Source organism: Anomalospiza imberbis, chromosome 18 (assembly GCF_031753505.1).
Source record: "Anomalospiza imberbis isolate Cuckoo-Finch-1a 21T00152 chromosome 18, ASM3175350v1, whole genome shotgun sequence".
In the NCBI taxonomy this organism is placed as follows: Eukaryota; Metazoa; Chordata; class Aves; order Passeriformes; family Viduidae; genus Anomalospiza; species Anomalospiza imberbis.
In genome coordinates this window covers 12,710,746-12,724,515 of record NC_089698.1, presented here as the reverse complement: position 1 = coordinate 12,724,515, position 13,770 = coordinate 12,710,746, and the positions used below count along the sequence as shown (strand labels likewise).

At 43.6% G+C, this 13,770-nt stretch overlaps 1 protein-coding gene across 8 annotated transcripts in view; it reads right to left on the bottom strand.

Moving 5' to 3' along the window:
• The window catches only part of MTMR3 (myotubularin related protein 3), a 74,537-nt gene that overhangs the window by 59,823 nt on the left and 944 nt on the right, over positions 1–13,770 (bottom strand). The gene's annotated exons all lie outside the window — the stretch shown is intronic.

Here is a 13,770-nt window from a genome sequence, read left to right as displayed (position 1 = left end):
TAACTCCAGAGTTTCCAGCTTAAAAACACTTAAGACTCTTTAGAAGGGAGTAAACAATGTCAGCCAGACTGTCTGGGGAAGCATCAGTCATTTAAAAATATTCCTGCACACTGCAGCTCGGGGTTCGAATGTGAACAAGAGCTCAGACATTCCCTCTATTAACAAAGCCACCACAGCTCTTCCTCACACCCCAAGCTTCTTCCTAGCATTAAGCAGCTGCCTAAGTGAAAGTCAGTTATAAAGTCATTTTATCACAACCACTATTTTCTCAAAGCTTAAAAATTAAATCAAGTACTCTGCTACTGGAATTTTCATTACCAGGAAGTTGCAATAATGCTTATTGCATTATGGTTACTGGTTTGTTCTCCCAATGTAACTGCATCAGTTCAATGCTTTGAGTTAATTATTATTGTTTAACTGAGGTAAATGCAAACAGAAACCTAAACACTGCATGGAATAAATAGTAAGAAACCAAGCTCGACTATGTAAAGATAAACCAAATACTTCACGATCACCTGCAAGTATGAGGGAAATTCTCACACAACTCTCATATGTATGAAAAATTAAAAGCCCTGACAATCACAGCTTCAGAAAATGGCCACAGGAAAACTATACAGTGAAGTAAAGACTCGGGCTTTCTTCCTGTATCTTGACACTTGGCATAAGCTCTGAAGAAAGGTTTATTATAATATTAAAAAAAATAAGAACTAGACCATAGATTGCAATATAGAATATTCTGTCAGATTATCTCAGCAATAAAGCATAAATAAGCATAAATGATTCTCTGGAGAGACCACCACACCTCCAGAGATCCTCTGGAGCTTCTTCACATGAAGAAGCGATACTGTGCTCTCATTCGAGTGAGGGGCAGGAGCTCCAGCAGCCAGGGGGTGATGAAGGCAGCAGAGTCAGCCCTGGCACAGACTGACTGTGCTGAAGGGCCGCCAGTTGCCATGGAAGTCTCCCGAGTTCCGCTGCCGAGGCTGACCTTGGAGCTGGTCAAACAAGTGGCTCATGTGAAGCTGCTGCTCTGAGATGCTCAGGGAAGCTGTGAACTGCTCAGAGGAGTGACTGCCACACAACAATGTGCTCACTGCAGAGCAGTGCTCCAACACCACTGAATAGACAATGCAAAGAGCCATTCAAGTGTCAGTCTTCCAGAGCAGCCAGGACAAAGTGCTTTTTGTTTCTGTCTTTGAGATCCTGACAAATCAAAAATAGATTAAGTGTGCTGGCAGAGTGGCCTCACCTCCCAGCCGGATATGTAATCCCATGGCAGAGGGCTGCCAGTGCTCTGCAGTAACTCACAGCCAGCACGCCCAGCCATGCTCGGCTCCCTGGGAGAGCTCTGGAGGGAATCGCACCTTGGAGCTTCATGGGAAGCTCAGAGGCATCACTCTGCTTACAGCCAAGCTCAAATGTAACTCAGAGATAAGAGCTGCGAGTCCTGATTCTATAGGGAAAGAGGAGCCTGTGCCTGAGCACGGTAACTGCTGAAGGCTTTATTATCTGTAGCAGAGGCTCAGAAATAGATACATCTGTGTTTTGTACAATTTCCATTTAACCTTGCTAATTTCCTTAGCATTGTTTTGTGCAGCTCAGGGATAAACATCGTTACTAAGTAACTCTCCGGGATGAAGTTTCAGTGCATTAGTTCTCACTGCTGAATTAAATACATAAGCATCTTAACATCCACAAATCCAACAGCCCACTACTCCAAAAACCACAAGGAGTAAGCACAATCTGTGCAAAAACACATGAACGTTTATCAAGCAATATATCAAATCTTACCACAAATACTAAACAAAATCCAGCAATTCAACTGCTTTAGTTAACAATTAATAAAAGCTCTGAGGAAAAGGAATGCACCTGCTTCCGCTTCCTACATAAATATCAAGTACATCTGAAGCAATACCTCAGATACAAAACAGTTTCAGGAGCTACGTTTTTGAAGGATAATTTGAAATCCTTCACAGCTTTGTGCCCAGTGAAGGCTGCTCTAAGCCTGCACAATCAGCACAGGCACCCTTTTACCACAGAAACACAGCAAAGCACTGCAAAAATACTTGTTAAATGCTTCACTTGCAGCAAGCCTGATTAAGGGTTAAAATCCCCTTCAGAGTATCAGTGCAGTCATGCTAAGCACAGCACTAAGACGGCGTGTTAAACTCTGAACAGGCAACAGGCTGACACAACACAGGTGGAGCTGCAGATTTCTACCTCAAATGGGTCTGCAAGGAGCACTGTCACTCTGTCACTTGTGACAAGGAGTTAAAGCACTGGAAGAAGAGAGAGAGCAACACTGGAATTGTGATGAACTTAACACCCCTCCAGCAGCTCAGTAAGAGCACCAGATCTGTGAAAGGTTTGCACCAAGCTATCTCAAACTACTAAAAAAGAATATAATTCAAGCCTACTGTGTAACACCAAACAAACCTGCTACTTCTCCACTTAAAAAATCAGTGAGGCTTCAAAGCAGGACACACCTAACTAGACAAACTAAAAGATTAATTCCTTTCATCAGAGTTGAAGCCTTCAGACCCTTCCATCCAAACTACTTCATTTTTAAGATATTCCAGCATATGGCAGATCATTCACCCAGCCTATTTTGTGTAGATGAAACATTAGTAAGGACTTTCCCCCATTCCTCCCCAAAAAGCACACCTGTAAAATTGCCATCAGATACAATGTAAAATATATCACTTCAAGATAAGTGACAGACAGTCATCTCCAATATTTCAAGAAATTCCCAGGATTACACAAAAACTCACCAGCAGATCAACTCCTAAATCCTGATTTAACAGTTCCATAAGCCAAACTGAAGAATGAGAAAGGTGTAGCAAGATGGGCACAGCTGCCTGTTCACTCCAGGTCTCATTTACTTTTCTGCTAAAGAAGAACTCACTGGGTAGGTAGGTTTTGAGTGACACACACCTTGGTATTTAAATAACTGAGATCTAGAGATGTAGGACAGAGGTGAACAAGGAGAAGTTAACTCTTCAAACAAATGCAGGTTTTAACAGGATAAATTCTTACCCTATACTTGGAGTTTACAGGTTACAAAAAGCTCAGAGTTGGAGGAACAGATCAGCACCAGGCAACAAACTTTTTATAACATGGCAAAGATGCTCTGAATTCCGTGTAGAGGCTGAGCTGTCACTCACCCAGCATGATCTATGGATTCCCAGCTTCACAGGAAGGTTCACACTTTCACATTCTTATATACAATACACTCTCACTTTGTTGATTAATCTCTGAGTTCTGGTTAAAATGTTATTAAAAAAAAATAAAGTAACCAAGTCATGATTTTTAGGGGTCACAGCCCTTCAGGAGTCACCTAACAAGCAACAGATTCTTCAGACAAGTTTCAAGCCATCAAATTTGTTTCAACATGTACAGACTCTGCTAAGTCAAATCTTTCAACAATACTCACCAAAGGGTGACCCAGGGGAGAATACAATGGCACAACATGACTAATTGCTATTCAGTCAAGGTGCTGGTTGTGTTTTCTTTTGCAGGCATGATGGATGCATGGGGTTCTCCTACCAAAATTATCTTCATGCAGCTGCACAAGCCCTCTCTGAACTGACCCCAGGTATTCCTTCACCTTCCACATTTCAATTATTTACAAATAGTTAAGCAGATCTTAAGAACAGCAACCCTACAGACAGACCTAAATTCTTCCTCCTAAGTTTTCCAGAGTCAAACAGGACTTCTGAAGCTCTAGAAAACAGGTGCTGCAACACCAGTTTAAAGTTTACTGTTAATCAATCCATGGAAGCTTAAAAGTTGACCTTTCACAAGCAGCAGAACTTGCTACATCTGCCAGTGCACCACAAACGTGCTCCACAGTCCCATCTCCAGGCTCCCGAAAATCAAATATGTCAGCAATGGAACCACCAAGACTCATCAGCCTACCTGAAGAGACTGGAGTGCTCTCTGCATCTGCAGAAGCGGTTATCACCTTCCAAACCCAGTCCGGAAATTCAGATCAGCTCTAGGAATTCTTTAATTGTCTTGGCAAGAGGCAGCATAAAAATTGTGGAATTGAAGCACATAAATTAGGTTTTGGCATTAGGCCTTTCTTTAAGTTGTAAGCTAAACTAGATTCTCCCTAGCCCACCTGCTCACTTCTTGCACAAAAACATTCAGTCCTTTCTTGTCCTTTTCAGGATCCGAGTCAGTTCAGACTAATTTCTCTGGACAAGGCTTGTTTTAATTGACCACTCCTTGCCTTCAAGTAGTCACTTTATCTCAATATACATTGCTAGACCTATAGCATATTTATAGAAAAATAATTTCTTAACAACTACACAACTTGGTCTGCTGGGATTGACATATGGCAGTAAGGGTTGACTATGAGACTAAAAGCTGAATTTTGTTGGAAGAACCAGAAAAAAAAAAACCTAACAGAAGTGAGAAATACTTAGAAAGTGAAAGGAGACAAAGTAGATTAAGCCATATTGCAGTCCTGAGGATCTTGAAATATGTTCAAATACATGAGGCTTAGCCCTGCTAGGTCTCTGCTTTGAATACCAAATAATTTGGGTCTAGGAGAGAGCAGCACGCTAGAAGCAAGAAAGGATGTGCATCCAGCAAGGACTGCTCAGGTAATCCCTGCCTCTGTGAGCAGTGGTCCAGCCTCGGGCACTGGTACAGTTTAGAAAGCTGGACAATAACTTGAAATACTCATGTTTAGAAAAATAAGCTACAGGGCACAGCAGCTTGTAACTTACTCTTTAGGGAGCTGCCAAGTGCTTCCTCCCCGACCCGAGCAAATCAAGGTGCCTTATGCAAGAGGAAAAGTCTTCATACCTGAGTGCTGAATGGGACCACGGCGGGCTGGGACATGATGCAACAGCACCATTAGTTTTAATGGGGCTGCTCTCTGGGTGTGACCCTGCAAGGAGGGGAGCACAACTGGGACCGGACACAAACAGCTTAGTAAAAATCCATGCTCCACAGAGAAAGCAAGAAATAGCTCTTATTGTCTTTGCTATACCAGTCTTATACTTGTCAAATGAAGCAAAACCCTTTGTCCACAGCTCCCCAGGCTGACTCCACCAGACCCACCCAGCTCAGGCATCAGCAATGGCAGCGATGAATCCAACCACCCTCTACAGGTAAGCAGAGCACCAAGCAGGTTTCCAGACTGCTTCCTACTCCCTGCTGATTACAACAGCAGGTTTGGCACTGCTGACTCCTCCGTGAATTACTATACAACTCTCACCCTTAGACCCTTGTGCTGCTCAGTTATCACCAGCCCTTCAAGAGTTCACAGGAAGAAGTGCCTGTACAATGAGAACACTGCAGAGGAGTTGGAATGCCCCAGCAATGGAAAGCGAGACAGCTCTCCAGCCTGCCAGTCAACACTGGAGAAGGAAAGGATAATTTGCCTGGAGTAATGAGCTAAGTATAGAGTCCCCACGATTCCAGTGGCCCAATTACCTCTGCAATTCTTCTGATGGAGTGGAACACCTTGGGAGACAGCCAGCTCCAGCTGCAGGTAGAACCAGGGACTGAAGCCACTGCCCTGATCTTGTGCTTAACAGACCAAATTCTGCAAAAGCAGCACCAAGAGTCAAGACCAACATTTTCTAATTCACTGAATCTTTTTGCCATCCTCAGTTTATTACCATATTTCAGCACTTTAGGGAATCCTATGCTATTTTAGAAATCCCCTTGCCCAGTCCTCTCCCCAGGTCAGTGTTTAGCAGTCACCCTCATCAAGTGTCAGCATTCAGCCTGTCATTTAAAAGCCAAAATTCCAGTTTGACAAGTGCAAGGCATTTTGGTTAAAGCTTCTAAAGCCTGCAGAACTGAAGGGGGCGGGGGGAAGCAACATGACAGTGACCAGGCACATTGGTACCATTAGACAGCTATACAGGGAGCCACTGCTTTTTGAGATTCACTGTTAATGAATATGTCTTATTTGTTTACTTTAACAAGGGTTTATGTGTGTTACTTACACAGCTCTACATCCACTGATGTCCCATGTGGTCTCACACTCTAAAAGAAGGACCTACAATTAGCTGTAGCACCCATTTTCCAGCAAGGAGGTTTTGTCCCAAATTACCTTGTAATGATTTGAACACTGTAGGATACTGAACACTCAGGTACAGTGTCAGTACATTGAAGCAGGAATCCTTTTTATAATGAATTTGGAATTTTAGAGCAGGTATCTTTTCTCCTTCCTTACTGACAAGTCTAACTGACCAGATGGCTTTGCCAGAACACAACCCAGCCCAAAATACTAAACACTTGGCCATGGATCTCCAAAACTGAAAATTTCCATGTGGCTTCTCTGTGCAGCTCCAATTTACTCATCTGTTACGTCCAGGGATGCTCTGCAGCAGTGAAGTACACTAACCAAACACCTCCAAATCATGTGATATTCATGCTTGAGTCTGAAGGGATTAAGAGATTCCAGCCCAAAGTAAAAGAAAACAAGCAAGCTATTGTATTCTGCATTAGAACACAACTGTGCCTTGACCATAACCCACCAGCCAAACCTACAAGGAAAGCTGAGCTGACCTCAAAATATTTACCTTGTTCCATCTTCCTCCTTTTTCCTCAGAGAGTTCAGATTTTCCCAAAGTGCAAAAAGGTGCATTCTTTTGGAAGTTACTCAAAGAAAGGTTCACTGAACATAGACAAAGATGATAATTTAATTATAATGGGTATCCAACCAGAATATAATGCCCTGTTCACAGCAAATTCCTGCTACCAGCACTGAGAGAAAATTAAGAATCTGAATCCTCAAATGTACTCATGACTAGTATGTTCACCAATCAGCACACAATTAAGCATTCCTGTTCTCTAATTGTAAAGACGAACACTTGTTTGATAAGGATTAGTCATTAATTTGATGAAAAGCTTATCCACTCTTAAAAAACCATGCACAGTGTTTAAATGGAGAAAAAAGTTCTGCAGACAATGGCAGTAGATTTGCAAGTTTACATTTAAGTACACTTCACTTGCTTTCAAGCTTCCACTTACTAAAGGAAAATAATCAAAACCATCTAGAAATGCAATCTGCTTAGACATTTTAGTCAGGTTTCTTGGATCAAAAGTTCAACCATGCCTACACTACACTAAGTATTTGTTCTCAGAAGCAAATAAAAAGGAAACAAAGAAAATTCAAATACAACAATAAAAAAAATCAAAGCTATCAGGTCAAAACACTTAAAAGAAAGGTGTTTCTACTCTGTCAGACCACAGCAGCCTGGCTGCAGAGAGTTCAGAGAAATGTCCTCACATTAAATTTCAAGTCAAGCCACCCTGTGATATGGCAGGCGAGTTTTCTTCTCATTGCCTCTAATTTTGGCTCATCGATCCTTAGTCAGGAGAAAGACAAGTATTTGAAAAGCTTGAACTTAGAGACCCACAGAACGGCAGAAGTCAGCTTTGACAACAGTAATTTTAGTGGGAGAAGACAGCAAAGGCTGGGTGCAGGTAAAACTCCAGACAGATTCCAGCTGCAGCACATCCAGCACTAGGTCTGGAAAGGTCTCCAAGCAAAGATCTCCAGCCCAACCAGGATGCATCAACCAGCACAACTTCCCACCAGCTCATCTCTCTCTGGTTTAAGTTTCCATGATAGCAATCACACGCTTGCAGATAGCAAAGGAACAAGCAAAGCTTTCCCAGGTACACATTTAGGCCAATTATGGCTCCAAGAGATGAGATCAGCCAGCCACAGCCACTGGCTTCCTCCAGTCCTCATCCTCGCAAGGAGAGCAGGGACAGCCTGGCTGCTGGGTCCCTCCTAACCACTGCATAGGATATTCCAGGGTAATACTTTCCACCACTTCCAATCCTAGAAATACCAAGGAAACTTTCCACCAGTTCCAGACCTAATGGCAGCCACTTCCATGTGTAGCCTTGGACTTAAACTCATTTTGAACGGACATAGTGATATCGTAAGAGTGACAGGACAGAGCTAAATGGGGGATCAGCTGCTAGACTGGATCCTTCTGACATCTCCTGTACCAAATAGAGGGCCTCACTTCAAAAGTACCTGAAGTTACTTTACTCAGGTAGCATCTTGTGTAGGATATGGAAGGTATTCAGATTCCACAGACATCGTTCCATCAGTACAGTTCAAATAAATTGTTCTTAATCTCTATGTCCTCCCTCTTTTTTTTTTTTTTTACAGTTTCTTTAATCCACCCTTCAGTTTCACTCTTCAGTACTTTCAACTACTATTCCTAGCAATTGAAAAAACAAAAATCAGTATTCTGGTAGTCTACCCTAGACAGTGCTAAACTCCACATGACAGGGAAGATACTCAAGGGAAGATCTGATTTTCTATCTGTTTTCTGAAATCCTGCCACCAGCTATATAGAAACCCCAAAAAATAAGAATCCTACTTGCCCAGAACAGTCAAACCTCAGAGGAACGGAGGAGTCAGACGCACAGGGCCTGGGAGTCTTATGATGCACATGAGCCCTGTGTGAAAGGCTGCTCTCAGGGTGAGCTGGGGAGATGCCCTGCAGCGAGTCCTGCCTTTGCTCCACTCTCCAAGGACACTCAGGAAACCAACCAAGTGCATCTTGTCTTCGCAGACTCCATGTCAACCTACACAGACAGGATTTCTGCCCTCTCCTCCCTCAGGTGCCTGGCAGCAGCTCCCCCCAGGCACTTCCACAAGCAGAAAAAGCAGCATTGGAGAAAACAGGTCTCATTTTGTCAGGAGTCTGCCCTTTCCTGGTTGATAGAGAAGTCAAAACCTTCCTTTAAAGGTACAGGGAAAAAGAAGCTATTTTTATTTCTCTGTCCTTTCAGGTAACACCACAGAATTAATGCTTTGATTGCAGCCCTCGTTTACAGTCCCAAACTTGGAGAAGCAAATGAGGCCCACAAAAGGGCAACACAAAACTGTTCTACCAGTGTTTCTATAAATAATGTCTATACCAGTGCACAAATCTCTGGTATTCGAAAGAAAAACTACAAAGACTTAATATTATGGCAATGCAGCAGCCTTCCTCCACAAATTCAACCTGAAATGTATTACTTCCCCCCATAATGATTACATGTTCCAGAAACTAAACCTCAGAGTACCAGAACAATCCAAAATACTTATAGACTATTAGACTTGTATATACAAAAGACTTCATCATACAGACAGGCACCCTAGAGATTTATTTCATGCTACCTTGTTTTCAGAAATCTCGGTTAAAGAAAGATTGATACCATTTTCACTGTTTTTCCCTGATGAAAGTCTTTCTTAAAATAGGGTACAAGAGCCTTTGATAGAAGTCTTAGCCATGGGCCTGGTGTGCTCACAGCAAGGAAGAAACACATCCAGGAAGTAAACTTACTAGGACAATGATGTCCACTGGAAAAGCAAGTCGCAGAAATTACAGTGGAAAAAGTATTTTCCAATTCTTGTCTCAGTAAGGGCTAAACCAAGCAGGAGCTGAGAGGTCAAATCTGGTACATCTGCTAGAGATAGGCCCAGTAAAGAATAACTTCAGTTCTGAAATTAACCCAAGACGAGTCACTCTGCAGCTGATGCAGGAGTTTTTGGAACAAAATCAAAAGGAGGGGAGCACAGAACACACAGCTCAAGATCAACACACACAGGATGGAAGAAGACAGTTAAATATCAAAGTATACAAGTCTTTCCCACATGGATATTCACTGCCTTCTAGACCATGTTTTGGAAGCTCTGAGCCTCATGGCAGCCTTCCCTGCTGCCCAGTCCCAGAAGTCCACACATTTGAACATTCCCTGTTATGGCTCTCCCTCTGAAGAACACAACCCAGGCAGGGGGGTGGTCTGTTCTGGCTGCCCTTCAGAAAGTCCAGCTCTTCCCAAGGAGCCAGGGACTAACACCAAGTTTCTGATTTCATTCCAGCTTCAAGCTAACTCCACAGGTGACAGGGTAATTGTCCAAGCTAAGCTCATCTAGCACTAGCTCTAATGCTCCACCAGGTACAGATCAACTCTGAAGCTGACCCCCTGCATGCTGCAGAATCATGTGGTGAACAACCAATGCCACAGAAGACGGGGACTGCATCAGCTCCATCAGCACCTCGGATGAAGCTCTCTACAGCAAGCCCAGCCCCATTTCCATCGTGGTTTGTCAGCCCATGCCAATGAACGCTGCAAACAACAGCCAGGTGTGCTGAGCAAGGCAAAGGACAACTTGCTTTGCTTGTCACCTCCCAGGGCTCCTCCAAGCCTCAGTTTCTTTGATGTTCTGCCCTCCTTCAACTAACACCCAACTGCAAAGATGCATTTTGAAATATTTACAATTCAGTATTTTGGTTCAATTTCTCTTTAAAAAGGGAGTTGATTCTGCTTAGGATCTATCTGTTTGTGTTACTGAGGACACATTTCATTACTGGCATGAGTGGTTATGTACAACTGCTTGCCCCCAAGCCAACCCACCAATGCTGCTTTACAGCTCTTCACTGCATTCCTAATCAAGAGGAAAAATAATGGATTTACTACTCCAAAATCAACTTCAACTTCCACTGGACTCTTGCTCAAGGTATTAATTTTTCAGAAATGGCAATAATTCAATATAGCAACTTGCGTAAATTTAGTTACAATATCACTGAACAAGGAACATCCAGCTTTAAGTTTTCTGAAATTCAGCTCCCCCAAGCAAGGCCAATAACAGCCTATTTAGGAAGTCTTTTGCAGAGCCTGGGTTTTTCCCCCCCCTTCTTATCAGAGTTTGGAAGAGTTCCACCACCACCATGATAGCTGTTACAATGTCATTAGCTGCCTCACTCATGCATATACACACACAATTTCCAAAAAAACTTCCAGATGGATCTTACCATGGTTACCTTGTTGCAACTATTTTCAGCATTAACACCCAAGAGTAGGAACAGTGCCTCTGAAGGATCCAGTTGCCCCCAGGAAGCTCTACAGAGCACACATCCAGTTACCAGCTTAACCTGCAGCCACGCTCGTGTCAAAACAACTGCTGCTTTCCAAACTTTACCTTAAGATTCCAAGTCTGAGGAGTTTCAGAAGACAGACCAAAGCCAGGCATCAGCAACTGTGTTTTAAGTGAAGCCTTTACAAACAGTGCTTCCTGCTGGACACCTGTGACTCCAGACACAGCTTTTCCATTTCAACCAACATTCCAGAAAGCCGCCTGTTTGCCCTACCTCCCTTCCTCCCAGCTCACTTTGCATGGCTCTGCAGGCCCAAGCCTCACTTCCAGGTGCACACTGGTATTTCCTGAAGGAGAACAGAGCACCTGTGGCTCAGAGCAGCACAACCTGACACCTCATAACAGACTGAACGTCAGAGATACCACTGCTTGCAACAAGATCATGCTGCATTTCTTCCCTGCTGCTACAGGCTGGTTCCTCCCTGTAGCTCTGAGCAGCAGGGATGGACTCAAGGCCTTCCTTAAGAGATGACACATTGCCCCTGGGAAACCTACAGCCAGCTGGGGGTCACCTCCCTGCACCACTACCAGAAACTATTAAGCAGGTGAGAGGAAGAACAGGTCGGGGCTACTCATGCTGCAGTTTACCCTTCTGTGGTATCAAGTCCATTCTGTCAGTGCTTCTCAATTGCTCAAAGCAAAGGGACAAAGTTGGGGCTGTTTTGCTAAAGCTGGCCTCCAAATAAGGCCAGCTGACACCAAAGGAGGCTGTGGTTTGTGACCTCTGCCCATCCCACAAGCAGCTGACATGTTTGCAAGCCAATGCACACAGCAATCCTGCACCCGTTCAGGGCTAAGGCATCCAAGGTAGAAGCTGGAAAGCAGCAGGAGCTGAGGGCTCCAGCTTTTTGCTGGGCATAGTAAACAGTCTCAGTAAATGTCAATATTTCAAATTGCCAATTCCTTCAGTTTGAAGTTTTCACTTTGTCACTAACTTTGAGGTCTTTCATGCAAACCAGTCAGTCACACTGAAATTTTGAAGCGCCGCACAGAAAGAAATACTTGCTTTTTAACAATCCAGGTTTTCACAATAATTACAGCACAAACTGAGCCCTAAGCATATCCCTAAAGTTTTCCTGACAGCGCTGGGAAGGTACGGTACCAATATCTAAAAGAGGGCTGAAGTTACAAGACATGAAGCTCATTTCTCAGAGTTTAAAATCCACATGGGATCTCACAGGCAGATCTTTACACCACCAGCTACTCAGGCTGGAGACAAATGCAGAACAGTCGCCTGTTATTTCTGGGGCAATTCAGTACCTAACAGGTTATTTTGAGAGAAACATGCCATGACTTTGATTCAGCCAGTGAAAGCTACTATGAAACACATGCATGTTTAAGTATCTGGATGTTTCATTCTGGTTCACAGGATTTGATAAGCACTAATTTGGCTGTTTGGAGTCATGTGCTCTGAAGACACCATCCGTACCAACTGGAAGAGTCCTACCCTGTTGTATCCAGATGCAACTCCCAGTAGGAAGCCACCAGAGCAGGAACAGCCTTCACAGCCCTTTGAGCTGTGCAGGTGAAACGATCTCAAACCCCACGCTGGATGCCAAGCCAGTTCTTCCACAGAGACAATTCTTCTTCTCAGACTTGCCAGGCTCCTGCCCGTTACTCCAGCAGCCCAAAGATCCCCTTCTCCTAAGTTACTCCTTTTTTCCAGGTTACTTGCCAGCAAAGCACTGCACAGCCACGTTCCTCCTACTCCTGCAAGCTGACAACATACTTCTCTCCATCATCCTGGCTTGCATGTAGGTGGAATGAGATCTGAGATAAAATATTGCATCCTCTATTTCAGAAGCCTGGGCTCCATTTCTGTCTCCTCCAGCTGCAGATGGCCATTTTTACGGAAAATAAATAAATAAAATGAAATGAGAGCTTATCGAGCTGACCTATTCCACTTTTGTGGTATCATCTGTGGGTTGCATGGCTTGTTCCTTGAGCAGGTTAACACTGATATTTTAGTAATTGCTAGTGCAGACAGTTCATGCAATAGATACTAACAGTGCCCCAGACAGGCACCTATAGCATTGCCAGTGAGGGAATTCAGCTTGGCTCTCCATTTATCATTCCTATAACCTGAAGGGGGACAAGAGTACCTTTCAGTGCAAACACCCAGAGAAATATCACTGTTGGTGCACCTTTGCCCTTCCCCAAGCTCCAAAACAGGCATAGAACTACTTGTCACTGAACCACTTTAGAACCTCATGCCCCGCCTTCACTTATCTGCACAAAGTTTCAACACTTACAGCCCAGTATTTCCTGTGCTAGGAAAGAAAGCACCACTTCTATCTCCCAAGCCCACTGTAATCAGTAACAGCTGAAGTAAAGCAGGTATCAGATATCAGCCTCCTCCCCTCCAGTTTACAAGCACTCCTTCATCTCCACCAAAAAAGTTCATTTACAAATGCCACATGCTTTAGCAGCAGACAAAAGGCATCTCAGTTCTTTATCTGAAGCTCAGAGCATGACAGGTACTACAACAAACCTGTCATAGCTCCTTCCGTCACGCTGCCACCCTTTCCCAGTAGACTCACCTTTATAATATAAATAACATAAATATGCTTTTATATTCACCAGAAAGCCGAGCTGTGCTTCCACTCAGCACTACCTGACATGATTCACCGCCAAGTTCTTTTCTTCTAAAAGAAAGCCTTATTGCACACGGCTACATCACACAAGAAAACAAACAGGTGAAGCACACAGAAAAGTGCCTATAAGACCTGAAGTCTGCAAGAGTTACAAGCTCACACCCACCCTTCCCACAGTAAGGGAAGTGTGCACAGAAAGGAAAGAAATCAGTTTCCTGTATAAAGTTGTGAAGAAACACCAGGTCTCATCTGCTGATC